Source organism: Rhincodon typus, chromosome 2 (assembly GCF_021869965.1).
Source record: "Rhincodon typus isolate 14 chromosome 2, sRhiTyp1.1, whole genome shotgun sequence".
In the NCBI taxonomy this organism is placed as follows: Eukaryota; Metazoa; Chordata; class Chondrichthyes; order Orectolobiformes; family Rhincodontidae; genus Rhincodon; species Rhincodon typus.
In genome coordinates this window covers 2,239,102-2,254,118 of record NC_063333.1, presented here as the reverse complement: position 1 = coordinate 2,254,118, position 15,017 = coordinate 2,239,102, and the positions used below count along the sequence as shown (strand labels likewise).

The window sequence follows — 15,017 nt, the reverse complement described above, 5'->3', positions numbered from 1 at the left end:
TCCCACCTATCCCCTCCTCCCACCTCAAGCCCCAGCCCCATCTCCTACCTACTGACCTCATCCCGCCCCCTTGACCTGTCCGTCCTCCCCTGGACTGACCTATCTCCCCACCTACACTCACCTTTACTGGCTCCATCCCCGCCTCTTTGACCGGTCTGTCTCCTCTCCACCTATCTTCTCCTCTATCCCTCTTCTATCCCCTTCCCCCTCTCTCACTATTTATTTCAGAACCCCCTCCCCCTCCTCTGACGCTACTTGGCCTGCTGTGTTCATCCAGCTCTACACTTTGTTATCCCCATTTACAAAGTGTTCAGAGATAGTAGGAACTGCCGATGCTGGAGAATCTGAGACAAAAAGGTGTAGAGCTGGATGAACACAGCAGGCCAAGCAGCATCAGAGGAGCAGGAAAGCTGACGTTTCGGGTCTCGACCCTTCTTCAGGGTTTTTGTTGATGTTGTACAAAGTGTTGATGTTTTTTGTATCTATGCATTAGACAGTGATTCTGTGGCTGGAGGATGTTACAGCCCCTTCCTCCACGTATTTGAATTTGAGTGCAGTGTTTGTACCTTGCCCCCTGTTGCCTTATTGTACATCACTCTTGTGAAATTTAATTGGGCTTTATTATCTTCGTCTCCAAGAAAATAATTGACATTAAAACAACGCGAGCTGTGAATGTAATTCAGTTTTAATTTAAAGATGTGTACTTTTATGTAACAGGTTCAGTGAGATGTTGGTGCAATTGGTGGAATTTGTGGTGTTGTATGTTACATTTTTTGCACACAGCTCTCTCGCTATGAAATGTATATAATTATCCTGTACCACCTCTTTGCTATTTGCCTCATGTTAGACAGGCAGAAGCTGGGAGTTGGCTGTGTGGAGACAGTCTGAATGTGTTTGCCTCCTTGTTCTGCCCTGCCCTGGGGACAGTGGCTGTTGTGGGTGAGTTTTTTATTCCCCCCCTTCTTGAGGGTGATGCTGTTTCACAACTGACCTTTTGTTGCTGACCATTTCATTCACTGCATTGCCCAGGGTCGCTGCTACATTTGTGGCGTGTATTTGAACAGAGATTTGGATTTCTCCCGTTTGCAGCAGCTGAGTCTTAAGAAAGATAGCTTGTGTATCTAGGTCTGGTCTGTGTGCAGTTGTTGCTTGGAATGCACAGATATACTGCCAAACTTCTCACTGTATTCTCCCCTTGCGGCCCTGTGTTTGGAAGTTTGACAAGCAGTTCCTGAACAGTCATAATTTCCGTGATGTGCTCATGTCTGAGGAAGAGGGCCTTGAGTGGATTAATCTTGTCTGTGTTTATGTCAGAGGTGAGGCTTTGAATCTGTTAGTTGCATGGACAGGGTGCACTGCCAAGAGTCAAAGGGACTGGGCCTTTACTTTTGTGGGAAGGGGAATTTATTTTCCCCCCGACTGGTGCTGATCATGGTCTTAGCCCAAGTGCTGCAAGATGGTGGGAGAAAAGAAAATTGTATGTTTCAAGAGGGTCTGTCTTGATTCTCACACGTCTATGTGTGTTTCGCTGTCACTGAAGTACCTTTTGAGCCGTTGTCTCATGACAAGACGTAGATTCCGGATATTCTAGAACAACTCCCAAGAATTGGAACGGTGCGAACATAGCGCAGCTCTTTTGAGAGGAGAGAGCCCAGCATCAGAGATGGCAAAGTGTGTGAATGTATTAGTATTCATCATATTCTGATCCAGAACCAATTTATCAACGGAGTATTGTGTGTTGACAAATCTGCTGGAGTTTTTTGAATTTCTAATCATCCACTGCATTGCCTCTTATCCATTTTAATGTTGTTAATTTGGGTTTTCAAGAAAGCTTTGATCAGGTATTGTGTGATTTTATCACATAAAACATGAGGACATCTCATAGAAATTGATAAAATAGGTCAAGTCCACGGTCTAATCAGACCATAGGGCTGCTCTGGTACAACTGATGGTGGTTTAACTGGTGTTGAGGGAGAACAACACTTTGGAGTAGACCATTTAGGACTGAGATGAACATAGAACGTAGAACATTACAGCGCAGTACAGGCCCTTCGGCCCTCGATGTTGCGCCGACCTGTGAAACCAATCTGAAGCCCGTCTAACCTAAACTATTCCATTATCATCCATATGTTTATCCAATGACCATTTACATGCCCTTAAAGTTGGCGACTCTACTACTTTTGCAGGCAGGGCATTCCACGCCCTTACTACTCTCTGAACAAAGAACCTACCTCTGACATCTGTCCTATATCTATCACCCCTCAATTTAAAGCTATGTCCCCTCGTGCTAGCCACCACCATCTGAGGAAAAAGGCTCCCACTGTCCACCCTATCTAATCCTCTGATCATCTTGTATGTCTCTATTAAGTCACCTGTTAACCTTCTTCTCTCTAACGAAAACAGCCTCAAGACCCTCAGCCTTTCCTCATAAGACCTTCCCTCCATACCAGGCAACATCTTGGTAAATCTCCTCTGCACCCTTTCCAATGCTTCCACATCCTTCCTATAATGCGGTGACCAGAACTGTACGCAATACTCCAAGTGTGGCCGCACCAGAGTTTTGTACAGCTGCAACATGACCTCATGGCTCCGAAACTCAATCCCTCTACCAATAAAACCTAACACACCGTACGCCGCCTTAACAACGCTATCAACCTGGGTGGCAACTTTCAGGGATCGATGCACATGGACACTGAGATCTCTCTGCTCATCCACAATACCAAGAATCTTACCATTAGCCCAGTACTCTGTATTCCTGTTACTCCTTCCAAAGTGAGGAGAGATATTTTCACCCAGAGAGTGGTGAGCCTGTGGAATTCTCTGCCACAGGAAGTGGTGAGGCCAAAACATTGAATGTTTTCAAAATGGAGATAGATATAGTTCTTGAGGCTACAGGGATCAAAGGGTAAGGGTGAGAAAGCGGGACTAAGCAGGACTGAATTGGATGATCAGCCATCATCATGTTGAATGGCCTACTCCAGCTCCTATTTTCAATGTTTCTGTGTCTCTCTGCTTTCCTGGCTGAATGCAGAAGGTTCGAAGAGCAGGCAAATTCTCTCGGGTCGATGTTTAACATTCGACTGGCATTTTAATGAAAAGCAGATAATCTCATCATCAACACGTTGCTGTTTTTGGGAGCTTGCTGTGCAGCTTCATTTTCAATGAGTAGCCTGTGGTTTTGAAGTGCCTCATTGGCAGGGATGTGTTTTGGGAGCTGAAGTTGTGCAGAGGCAATTTGTACATTTGTGTATATATGAATTTTTTCTTTTCTGTCTTTTGTGTGTTTTATTTTGATTCCCCTGCTGTCACTCTGTGATTAAAGGTGTTTGCTTTGCCAGTTTGTGTTTTGTGATCGAGGGCTTCAATTGAGTTCAGTGATTGCATTGTGTTTGTGGGTGGTGTTTCTGTGGGGTGCCTGAGAGCATTCCTGCCTCGTAGTTGGCCTTACCAAGCACACTTAATGAATGGGTGGTTGAAGAATTTAAATTTGTTCGGTGTGTGGGTTGTTTTAGATGTCTGGGCTGTGTTTGTTTAAATGTGCATTTTCGACAGAAGTTCCTGTGGTAAGGTTCTAATCCAACTGGATGCAGAGGTCTGACGTTTTTGCAGAGTATGATCAATGTTCTACAAGTGTTTTCTGTTGCTGAATTGAAGGACTGTGCTGCCAAGATTCTGTTCTCAGGCTGTGAAGAGCTCTATTTCAGGTTTTAATATTGTGATCCTTCATTTCTGCTGCTCTTAAGTCCTCCCGTTTATTTCTTGATTCTGATGACTCCTGCCTGGAAATTTTTTTCTTTATTCTTTAATTTTAAATGAGAGTTGCTGAGGCCAGCATTTCTTGCCCATCCCTAACTGCCCTTGAGAAGGTGAGCTGCTGCCTTGAACTGCTGCAGTCCTTTGGATGTGCCTGAACCCTCAGCACTGTTGGGAGGGGAGCTTCAGGATTCTGACCCAGCGACACTGAAGGAATGGCGACATATTTCCAGGTCAGGATGATGAGTGGCTCGGAGGGGAACTTGCCACTGGTGGCGTTCCCATGTATCTGCAGCCCCTGTCCTTCCAGCTGAAATTTACTAGATACCAATTGGGATTGTGGAAGATTTTAATTGAGCTGCAAGTAGAATTTAAAAGTTGCTTACTTTGTGATTTCTTTTTCAAAAGTTATCTTGGTATTTGGGGAGATGGTGACGTAGCGGTAATGTCACAGGACTAATGAGCTAGGGGCCCAGGCAAAGGTCTGGAGATATGGCAGCTGTTGGAATTTAAATTCAATTCATAAAGCTGGTCTCGGCTATAGTTGCCATGAAAATATCATTGATTGTCATAAAAACCCACCCTAATTCATTAAGTGTCCTTTAGAGAAGGGAATCTGCCATCCTTACCCAGTCTGGGTGTAACTCCAGACCTACAGTATTGTGATTGACTCTTAACTACTCTCTAAAATGACTGAGCAAGGCACTAAATTCGGAGATAATCAATGGGCAACAAATGCTGGCCTTGCTGTTGACTGTCACAGAACGAAGAAATAAAAACAGAAGCCAGTGATTAATGTATTAGTAACTGTGCACGGTAAGCCAAGTGCACATTTACTAACATGCTTAATAACTTACTAATTCTAACTGGCTCAATAACTCTTTGTACTTACCTCGGCTTGTTGTCTCTCCCTCATGCTGGTTCTCTGTCTTTGCTTCCCCTTACTGACCCTCCTGCATTTGTCGCTTCCGTCTTTGGAGCAGGAGGTTTGATAGGATGGGCAGAGAGCTGGGAGCAGAAGGGTCGGTCAGGCTACAGAAAAGACCAGTGTGAACTACAGACAGCTTAAGGACAAGGCAGTGAATATTGCCGTTTGAGGTAGTAGACGTTCTGGTTTGAAAGTTGCTGTGCTCTAATGCCTTTCTTCAACGTTGGTGAGCCACTGTCATAAACTTGGTGCATCATCTGTTGGAGGTTGTTGCTAACGGAGTTCCAGGATTTTGACCCAGTAACCATGAAGGAATGGTAATTTTATTCCAAGTATAGATGGTGCGTGTCTGGAGAGGAACTTGCCCGTGGTGGTGTTTCCACGCATCTGTGCCCTTGATCTTCTAGATTGAAGTGGTCATGGGTTCAGAAGGTGGTCTGAGGATCTTTGGCGAACTTCTGCATTGCATCTTGGAGAGGGTATACCCTGCTGCTACTGAGTGTCGGTGGTGGGAGGGAGTGGATGTTGAAGATGGTGATCAAGTGCCAGTTAAGTGGGCTGCTTTGTCCTGGATAGTGTCGAGTTTCTTGGGTGTTGTTGAAGCTGCCCCTGCCCAGGCACGTGGGGAGTATTTGGTTTTTGTTTTATCGATGGAGTTTGGGAAGGCAGAATTGTTTTGTGAAAAAATGGAAGTATACAGCATCAGTGGCAGTTACCATGAAGACCGTAAGATGTAGGTGTAGAAGTAGGGCATTCAGCCCATCAAGTCTGCTGTGCCATTCAGTGAAATCATGGGTGATCTGTAAATCCTTAACTCCATTTTCCTGCCTTTTCACCATAACTCTTGAATCCCTTACTGATTTAAAAATCTGTCTAGCTCTGCCTTCATTATACTTAATGAGCCTCTGCGGCAAAGAATTCCACAGATTCAGTACCCTTTGAGAGAAGAAATACTTCCTCATTTCCGTCTGCAACCCTTTACTCTGAGATGATGCCCTCTGGCCCTAGACTCTCCCACAAGGGGAAACAACCTCTCTGCATCTACCCTGTCAAGTTCCTAAGAATCCTGTATATTTCAATAAGATCGCCTTTCATTCTTCTAAACTCCAAAGGGTACAGGCCCAATCTATTCGACCTCTCCGCGTAAGGAAATCCCTCCATACCTAGAATCAGCCTAGCGAACCATCTTTGGCCTGCCAATGTCAGTATATCTTTCCATTGATAAGGAGTCCAGAACTATTTGCAGTATTCCAGCTGTGGTCTGTATAGCGTCCTTTACGGTTTTAGAAAATCCTCCCTACTTTTATACTCCATTCCATTTGAAATAAAGGCCTACATTCCATTTGACTTCCCTATCATCCACTCAACTTGAAGACAAGTTTTTTTTGTGATTGTTGGGTGAGGACTTCCAGATCCTTCTGTTATGTAGCTTTCTGCAGATTTTCCCCATTAAAATAATATTCAGCTGTCTATACTTCCTGTTTAAAATGCATAACCTCATTTTTCCCTATGTTATACTCCGTCTGCTGGGTTTTTTTCACTCACTCACTCAGACTGTTTATATCCCTCTACAGACTCCATCATTTTCATCACGCCTTCCCACCTATTTTTGTGTCATTGGCAAAGTTGGTTATAGTGTGTTCACTTTCCTAATCAAAGTCATTAATACTTATTGCAAATAATTATGGCTGTGGCATTATTGTCTGTGGCAATCCACTAGTTACAGCTTGTCAGCCTGAAAATGCCATCCTTGTCTGATCAGACTCATCGGGAGTAACTGGGTTCACTTTTGGGCCCCACAACTCCGGGAGGATAATTGGAGGGAGTATAACACAGACTTGCCAGATTTCCTTGCATTCAGAGGATGTTCATCAAGATGTTTAAAAGGGAGTCGTAGGTTAGATAGCCGAACCATTTCCTCTTGTCGTGGAAAGAGCCCAGAACAATCTTAAATGTGGAGCCAGGCTGCTTAGAGGTGCTGTCAGAATTTCTTCATTTAAAGTGCAGTGGTAATGTGTAACTCTGGGGGTGGGAAAGAATGGTGTGCATATTGGAGTCAATTAAGCCAACTTTTTTTGGTGCAAACATGTTGAAGGTTTTGAAACAGAGGGAAGGAAATGGAGTGGAAATCAGCTGTGATCTTATCGAATGATGGGTCAAACTGAATGCTCTCCGTATCCTCAAGAACTGACGCACTGTTTATTGCGGGGAGGACGGGAATCTGAGGTTGTTCTTGAGGCTGGTTTGTGTGCTTGAGCAGTGTTTCACTAATGCTGTTGTGGAAAAGAAATAATTGACACAAAGGTGGAGGGACAGGCAGTGGTGAGGAAGCAGGGAGGCTTCAGAAGGACTTGGACAGGCTAGGATTGTGGGAAAAGAAGTGGCAGATGGAATACAGTGTGGGCAAGTGTGAGGTTATGCACTTTGGTAGGAGAAATAGAGGCATAGACTATTTCTAAATGGGGAAAGGCTTCTGAAATCTGAAGTACGAAGGGACTTGGGAGTCTTAGTTCAGGATTCTCCTAAGGTTAACATGTAGGTTCAGTTGGTGTTAGGAAGGTAAATACAATGTTAATATTAATTTCAAGAGGGCGAGAATACAAGAGAAGGGATGTATTGCTGAGGCTGTATAAGCCTCAGGCCACACCTCGTTTGGAATGTTGTGAGCAGTTTCAGGCCCAGTATCTAAGAAAGGATGTTCTGACACTGGAGGGGAATGCAGAGGAGGTTTACAAGAATGATTCTGGGAATGAAGGTCTTGTAAAATGAGGAGCAATTGAATACCCTGAGTCTATAATCAGTGGAGTGTAGAAGGATGGGGGTGGGGGGGGGAAGTTTGATTGAAACTTACAGAATATGGAAAGTCCTGGATAGAGTGGATGTGGAGAAGATATTTTCATTAGCGGGAGAGACTAGTCTTGGGAAAAGAAGTGGCAGTGTGGGAAAGTGTGAGGTTAAGCACTTTCGTAGGAGAAATAGAGGCATAGAATATTTCTAAATGGGGAAAAGGCTTCGGAAATCTGAATAACAATAGGAGAATCCTGAACTAGGACTCCCCCAAGTCCCTTTTCCCAAGGACTCAGCCTCAGAGTGAAGGGACGACCCTTTAGAACTGAGATGAGGAGAAATTTCTTCAGCCAGATAGTAGTGAATCTGTGAAACTCATTGCCACAGAGGGCTGTGGAGGTCAAGTCACTAAGTGTGTTTCAGACAGAGATAGAGAGGTTCTTGATTAATAAGGAGATGGAGGGTTACAGGGAGAAGACAGGAGAATGGGGTTGAGAAACATAACAACCATGATCGAATGGTGGAGCAAACTCGATGGGCCAATGACCTAATTCTGCTCCTATATCTTACGGTCTTATGATAGTCCTATCTGGAATTAATGGTGGGATGAGAGGTTATTTCTCTGATTTGGGATGGGAGTGTGAGACCAGTTCCTTTGAGAGATCCCAGATTTATGCTTTGTGAGGATGAATAGACAGCCACTAGAGAATACTGTTTAGTCCCACACTCAGCGTTGCCATTGAAATCAGGCTTGCCATAGTTAAAACTGATTTTAGCTTTCTAAGTTTAATCGTATTGGGGATGTATGGCTGCTGTTTGCATGCAGTAGCGTAGTAGTAATGGAAATCCAGCATTTGAGGACCACCATGACAAATTAAGTCAATTAAATTGTAATTACTGACCTGGTAGCAAAACCACAGTGTAGCTGCTGTTGTAAATATTTGTTGAGTTGTTAGTAATGGTCAAAAAGTTATTTACAGGTAATTTGCTTCCCTGGGTATTGGCAGCTTCTCTGTCTACAAGGTCGATTCACTTCACTTAACTGTATTTACTGTACATAAGAGACTAGCATAAATATTCTGATGTTAATATAATACTTGTTACTGTTGTAATGTAACCCTGTAAATGCTGGCCAGGTTATTAGATCCCTACAAAACGCAGGGGAACTGGATTGTTTTTCTTGGAGATGAGAAGCTTGGAGGAGATCTCTTCGCAGTGTTCAAAATCATATGGTCTCTGGACAGGGTAGATCGGGGGAAACTGTTTCCACTTGTCAAACGATCAAGAATGAGAGTGCACAGATTTAAAGCATAGGTAATCTCCGTGTTGCAATGAGATTCTGTTCTTGAGTTTGCAAATTGAGACATTTGGATAAGCACACGAATAGGAAAGGTTTGGAGGGGTATGGGCCAAGAGCAGGCAGGTGGGACTGTCTTAGTTTGGGATTATGTTCAGCGTGGACTCGTTGGACCGAACGGTCTGTTTTGGTGCCGTATGACTCTATGACTGTATCTAAGTTGGAACACCGTGCAGGACAGTATAAAATACAGACTATGTTCATTAGTAAGATCTTTAAAATTATTAATGATGTGGAGGTTGGACATGGGTGGACAAAGTCAGAAGTCACACGATAACAGGTTATATTCCAACAGGTTCATTTGAAATCACAGACTTTCAGAGTGCTGTCCTTTGTCCGGTGACCTGCCTGGTGAGGGAGCAGCGCTCCCAAAGCGTGTGTTTTCAAATAGATCTGTTGGACTGTAACCTGGTGTTATGTGACTTCTGACTTTAAAATGATTAATACATCCCTGTATGGGATCTGTTTGTAAGTAAGAGTGTTTCTAAGTCGCAGATTTGTAAATCAGGGGCTGCCTTTAATTGGCAGAAGCAGCGACGGTGACATGAGGAAAACCTGCTTCACACAGGAATGCGCTGCCTGATGCTCTGGTGGAGGCAGGTTGAAACACTTTGAGTGTGTACACTTTGTCCATGTTTAATCCACCTCCACTCCTGACTCCTGTGTGGGTTGCTCCCAGCACGCCATTTTCAACTATTATCACCTATTCCCTGCTTCCCCTTTCTTTCCTTGTCTCTCTCACTCGCTCGCACTCTCTTGTCTCTCTCTCTGTCTCTGTCTCTCGCCACCGTCTTCATTTATCCAGCAAACCCCATCCCCCACGATACCGTTCAGTTCAGACGAAGGGTCACTGGACTTGAAACGTTAACTCTATTTTTCTCTCTACAGATGATACAAGACATGATGAGTTTCTCCATTTTCAGTTTTGTTTAAGAATGTGTAGGCGTAAATGGGGAAGACAAGAGAATGGCAATGAGTAAGTTGCTTACTTTGAGAGTTGGCACAAGCATGATGGCCTGAATGGCCTCTCCTTCTGCTACAGTGATTCTGTGAAGGCTTCCACACTTTCCACTTTCCTCTGTGATCTTGTCTAAATGATTCCATAGGCATTATTTTGGAGAAGAGTAGGTGCCTTGGCCAATAGGTAGTGTTGTGATGGGAAAGCTGCTGTGTGGATAATGGTTTAGGATCCCTGTTGTGTAATTGTTGGAGTCTCTGACATGAAGTTTGATTGCAGTTTCAAAAAATAACTTTCCCTTCTTGAGCCACAATCTTTCAACATTTTTTTTCTTAATTAATCACTGAGACATCTTCCATCTATGCTCCTTCCAAATGTCTCCAGTTAATTGCAAAGACCCATCTTCACATTGAGAACAACCTCTATCATACTGTGTGGCACTATCACTGTGCTAAATGGGACGGACTTCACATAGATCTAGCAACTCAAGACTGGGCATCCACGAGGCACTGTGGGCCATCAACAGCAGCAGAATTGTACTCCAGCACAATGTGTAACCTCATGGCCCGGTATATCCCCCACTCAACCATTACCATCAAGCCAGGGGATCAACCCTGGTTCAATGGAGAGTGCAGGAGGGCAGGCCAGGAGCAGCACCAGGCATACCTGAAGATGAGATATCAACCTGGTGGAGCCACCAAACAGGAATACTTGCACACCGAACAATATAAGCAGTAAGTGATAGACAGAGCTAAGTGATCCCACAACCAGTGGATCAGATCTAAGCTCTGCAGTCCTGCCACATCCAGTTGTGAATGGTGGTGGACAATTAAACAACTCACTGGAGGAGCAGCCTCTACAAATATCCCCATCCTCAATGATGGAAGAGTGCAGCACATCAGGGCAAAAGATAAGGCTGAAGCATTCGCAGTAATCTTCAGCCAGAAGTGCGAAGTGGATGATCCATCTTGGCCTCCTCCAGTGGTCCCCAGCATCATAGATACCAGTCTACAGCCAATTCGATTCAGTCCACGTGATATCAGGAAAAGGTTGGAGACACTGGATACTGCAAAGGCTATGGGCCCTGACAACATTCCGGTAATAATACTGAAGACTTGTGCTCCAGAACTTGCCGCTCCCCTAGCCAAGCTGTTCCAGTACAGTTACAACACTGGGATCTACCCGACAATGTGGAAAATTGTCCAAGTGTGTCCTGTACACACAAAGCAGGACAAATCCAACCCAGCCATTTACCGTCCCATCAGTCTCCTCTCGATCATCAGTAAAGTGATGGAAGGTGTCAGTAACAGTGCTATCAAGCAGCACCTGCTCAGCAATAACCTGCTCAGTGATGCCCAGTTTGGGTTCCACCAGGGCCACTCAGCTCCTGACCTCATTACAGCCTTGGTACAAACATGGACAAAAGAGCTGAATTCCAGAGGTGAGGTGAGAGTGACAGCCCTTGATATCAAGGCTGTATTCGACCAGGTGTGGCATCAAGGAGCCTGAGCAAAACTGGAATCAATGGGTATCAGGGGGCAAACTCCCCGGTGGTTGGAGTCAGACCTGACACAGAGGAAGATGGTTGTAGTTGTTGGAGATCAATCATCTCATCTCCAGGTCATCTCTGCAGGAGTTCCTCAGGGTAGTGTCCTCGGCCCAACTATCTTCAGCTGCTTCATCAATGACCTTCCCTCCATCATAAGGTCAGAAGTGGGGATGTTCGCCGATGATTGCACAATGTTAAGCACCATTCGTGACTCCTCAGATACTGAAGCAGTCCATGTTCAAATGCAACAAAATCTGGACTATCGAGGCTTGGGCTGACAAGTAGAGTTAACATTTGCGCCACACAAATGCCAGGCTATGACCATCACGAATAAGAGACAATCAAACCACCGTCCCTTGACATCACAGAATCCCCCACTATCAACATCCTGGATGTTATCATTGACCAGAGATCAACTAGACTCACCACATAAACACAGTGGCTACAAGAGCAGGCCAGAAGCTGGGAATACTGCAACGAGTGACTCCCCTCCTGACTCCCCAAAACCTGTCCCACCATCTACAAGGCACAAGTCAGGAGTGTGATGGAATACTCCCCACTTGCCTGGATGAGTGCAGCCTCAACAACACTCAAGAAGCTCGACACCATCCAGGACAAAGCAGCCCGCTTGATTGGCACTTCATCCACAAGCATCCACTCCCTCCACCACCGATGCTCAGTAGCAGCAGTGTGTACTATTTACAAGATGCAGTGCAGAAATTCACCAAAGATCCTCAGATAGCACCTTCCAGACCCACAACCACTTCCATCGAGAAGGACAAGGGCAACAGATACATGGGAACACCACCACCTTCAGTTTCCCCTCCAAGCCACTCACTGTCCTGACTTGAAAATGTATCACCGTTCCCTTACTGTCACTGGGTCAAAATCCTGGAATTCCCTCCCTAATGGCATTGTTGGTCAACCCACAGTAGATGGACTGCAGAGGTTCAAGAAGGCAGCTCACCCTAACCTTCTCAAGGGCAACTAGGGATGGGCAAGAAATGCTGGGCCCAGCCAGTCTCGCCCACATCCCACAAATGAATTTTTAAAAAAATGATCGTGTAGATTTTGAATTTCAGTTTAAATCTTCATTATTTCTTTATCTGGATTTATTCTGTTACCATAAGTTGAGCATTCCTTTTATACTAGCTGCTACATACACTAATCCTGGTCATTGAGTTCACATTCTCCTGAAACATGGGGCTTGATAATGACAGGTAAATAGCTGTGAATTGAATACTGCAAGGTGCAACATCAGGTCAGTAGGCCCAGCATTCATGTACGCAGAGGGAAGATTAAGCCATTTGGCCTTTCAAGCCTGCTCCATCATTCCTTTGGATCTTGGCTGATCACAGGTGCATTTTCCTGTTTGCTTCCCCTAACCTTCAACTCACTGGCCATTAGAATTCTATCTTATTCAGTCCTCTGCCAGAGGTGGTGGTGGAGGCAGATCCAATAAGGGCACTTAAGGGACTTCTAGATAAGCACATGCATATGCAAAGGAATGGAGGGATAGGGACCAAGGGCAGGTACAAGGGATTTAGTTTCATTTGGTGTCATGTTCAGCGCAACATTGTGGGCCGATGGGTCTGTTCCTATGCTGTACAGCTCTGTGTTCCATGTTCTATACGGTTTAGAGTTCAGGGAACTGCAAAGGAAGAAAAGACTCTGATGGGGGTTGTGCACAGGTCTTCTACCAGTAGACAGGATGTTAGGGAAGAAAATAAATCAGGAGATAGAAAAGGCATGCATTGTGGGTAGACTCACTTCAAGCTACCTTTAGTTTGACTACTTATTAAGAAATTTCACAGAGTCAAATACTGAAACAATACTTAAACTTTATTGCATGTAGCAACTAAAATAAGACCCTTCAAGTAAGCAGGATAAGAGTCACAACTCAACTTGGCTGTTACCTGATTAATGTTCGAATCTGGCCAGGATTTTACCAACAGCAGTCTGTCTCTGGAGGTGTCCAGGGTTCGATCCTTTGCTTTTCTTTGAAGTTCTGCGACTGACTTGATCTGGTGTTGGATTATTATACAGTTTTCTCTCTTTCAAGTTTGTGGTGTGACGCTATTGATGATTCAAAATATTCTTTCATCCCCAACATTGATTACGTTTCCTGGAGACCTCAAGTCTGTGGCTTGCCTTCTTGTCAGAAGTAGCTTCCCTGTTCCTTGTTACATTTGGTGTTAGCTGCCTGTTTCAAGCATAGCTTTTCCTGCAATTAACTCCTTAAATTCTTCTGCAGGGCAATCCTTGTCCTTTTAAGGCAATAAAGCATCCAGTTTATCATCAGGAATCAGAGCAGTTCAGTAATCTTGCCAAGACATGGCTAATTGCTTTCAGTCTTTGAGTAACAGGTTGTCTTTGTCCTTTTCATCTTGAGAAACAGTTTATTCCAGACAGAATTATTGTTGATTCTTTCAATCCATTAAGTTATTAAAGTTGTGAACTTACATTGTCACACATTGCAATAATCATGGGGGATTTCAATATGCAGGCGGACTGGGAAAGTTAGCATGGTAACGGATCTCAAGAAAAGGAATTTGTGGAATCTCTACAAGATGCAGCTTATGGTAGAGTCCACTAGAGAAAAAGCAATTCTGAATTTGGTGATGTGTAATGAGGTAGACTTGATTAGGAAGCTGAAGGTGAAGGAGCCCTTAGGGGCCAGTGGCCATAATATGATAGAATTCACTCTGCAGTTTGAGAGGGAGAAGCTGGAATCGGATGTAATGGTATTACAATTGAGTGAAGGGAACTGCTAAGACATGAGGGAGGAGTTGGCCAGAGTTGATTGGAAAGAGAGCTTAGCAGGAATACAGTGGAGCAGCAATGGCAGGAGTTTCTGGGATGATTCAAGAGGCACAATAGAAATTCATCCCAAGGATGAAGAAGCATACTAAGGGGAGAACAAGGCAACCATGAGATAACAAGGTGTAGAGCTGGATGAACACAGCAGGCCAAGCAGCATCAGAGGAGCAGGAAGGCTGACGTTTCGGGCCTAGACCCTTCTTCAGAAATGGGGAAGGGGAAAGGGGTTCTGAAATAAATAGGGAGAGAGGGGGAGGCGGATAGAAGATGGATAGAGGAGAAGATAGGTGGAGAGGAGACAGACCGGTCAAAGAGGCTGGGATGGAGCCAGTAAAGGTGAGTGTAGGTGGGGAGTTAGGGAGGAGATGGGTCAGTGCTGGATGAACACAGGGGGCCGGGGGGGGGGAGAGGTGAGTAGGGAGGGGAGGGGGGGGGGGCTTGAGGTGGGAGGAAGGACAGGTTAGGGAGGCGGGGATGAGCTGGGCTGGTTTTCGGATGCGGTAGTGGGAGGGGAGATTTTGAAGCTAGTGAAGTCCACATTGATACCATTGGGCTGCAGGGTTCCCAAGCGGAATATGAGTTGCTGTTCCTGCAACCTTCAGGTAGCATCGTTGTGGCACTGCAGAAGGCCCAGGATGGACATGTCTGCGGAATGGGAGGGGGAGTTAAAATGGTTTGCAACTGGGAGGTGCAGTTGTTTATTGCGAACCGAGCGTAGGTGTTTTGCAAAGCGGTCCCCAAGCCTCCGCTTGGTTTCCCCGACATAGAGGAGGCCACAACGAGAACAGCGGATGCAGTATACCACATTAGCAGATGTACAGGTGAACATCTGCTTGATGTGGAAAGTCTTCTTGGGGCCTGGGAT

At 45.0% G+C, this 15,017-nt stretch overlaps 1 protein-coding gene across 2 annotated transcripts in view; it reads left to right on the top strand.

Moving 5' to 3' along the window:
- The window catches only part of zgc:86598 (STKc_CK2_alpha domain-containing protein), a 79,118-nt gene that overhangs the window by 309 nt on the left and 63,792 nt on the right, over window positions 1-15,017 (top strand). The gene's annotated exons all lie outside the window — the stretch shown is intronic.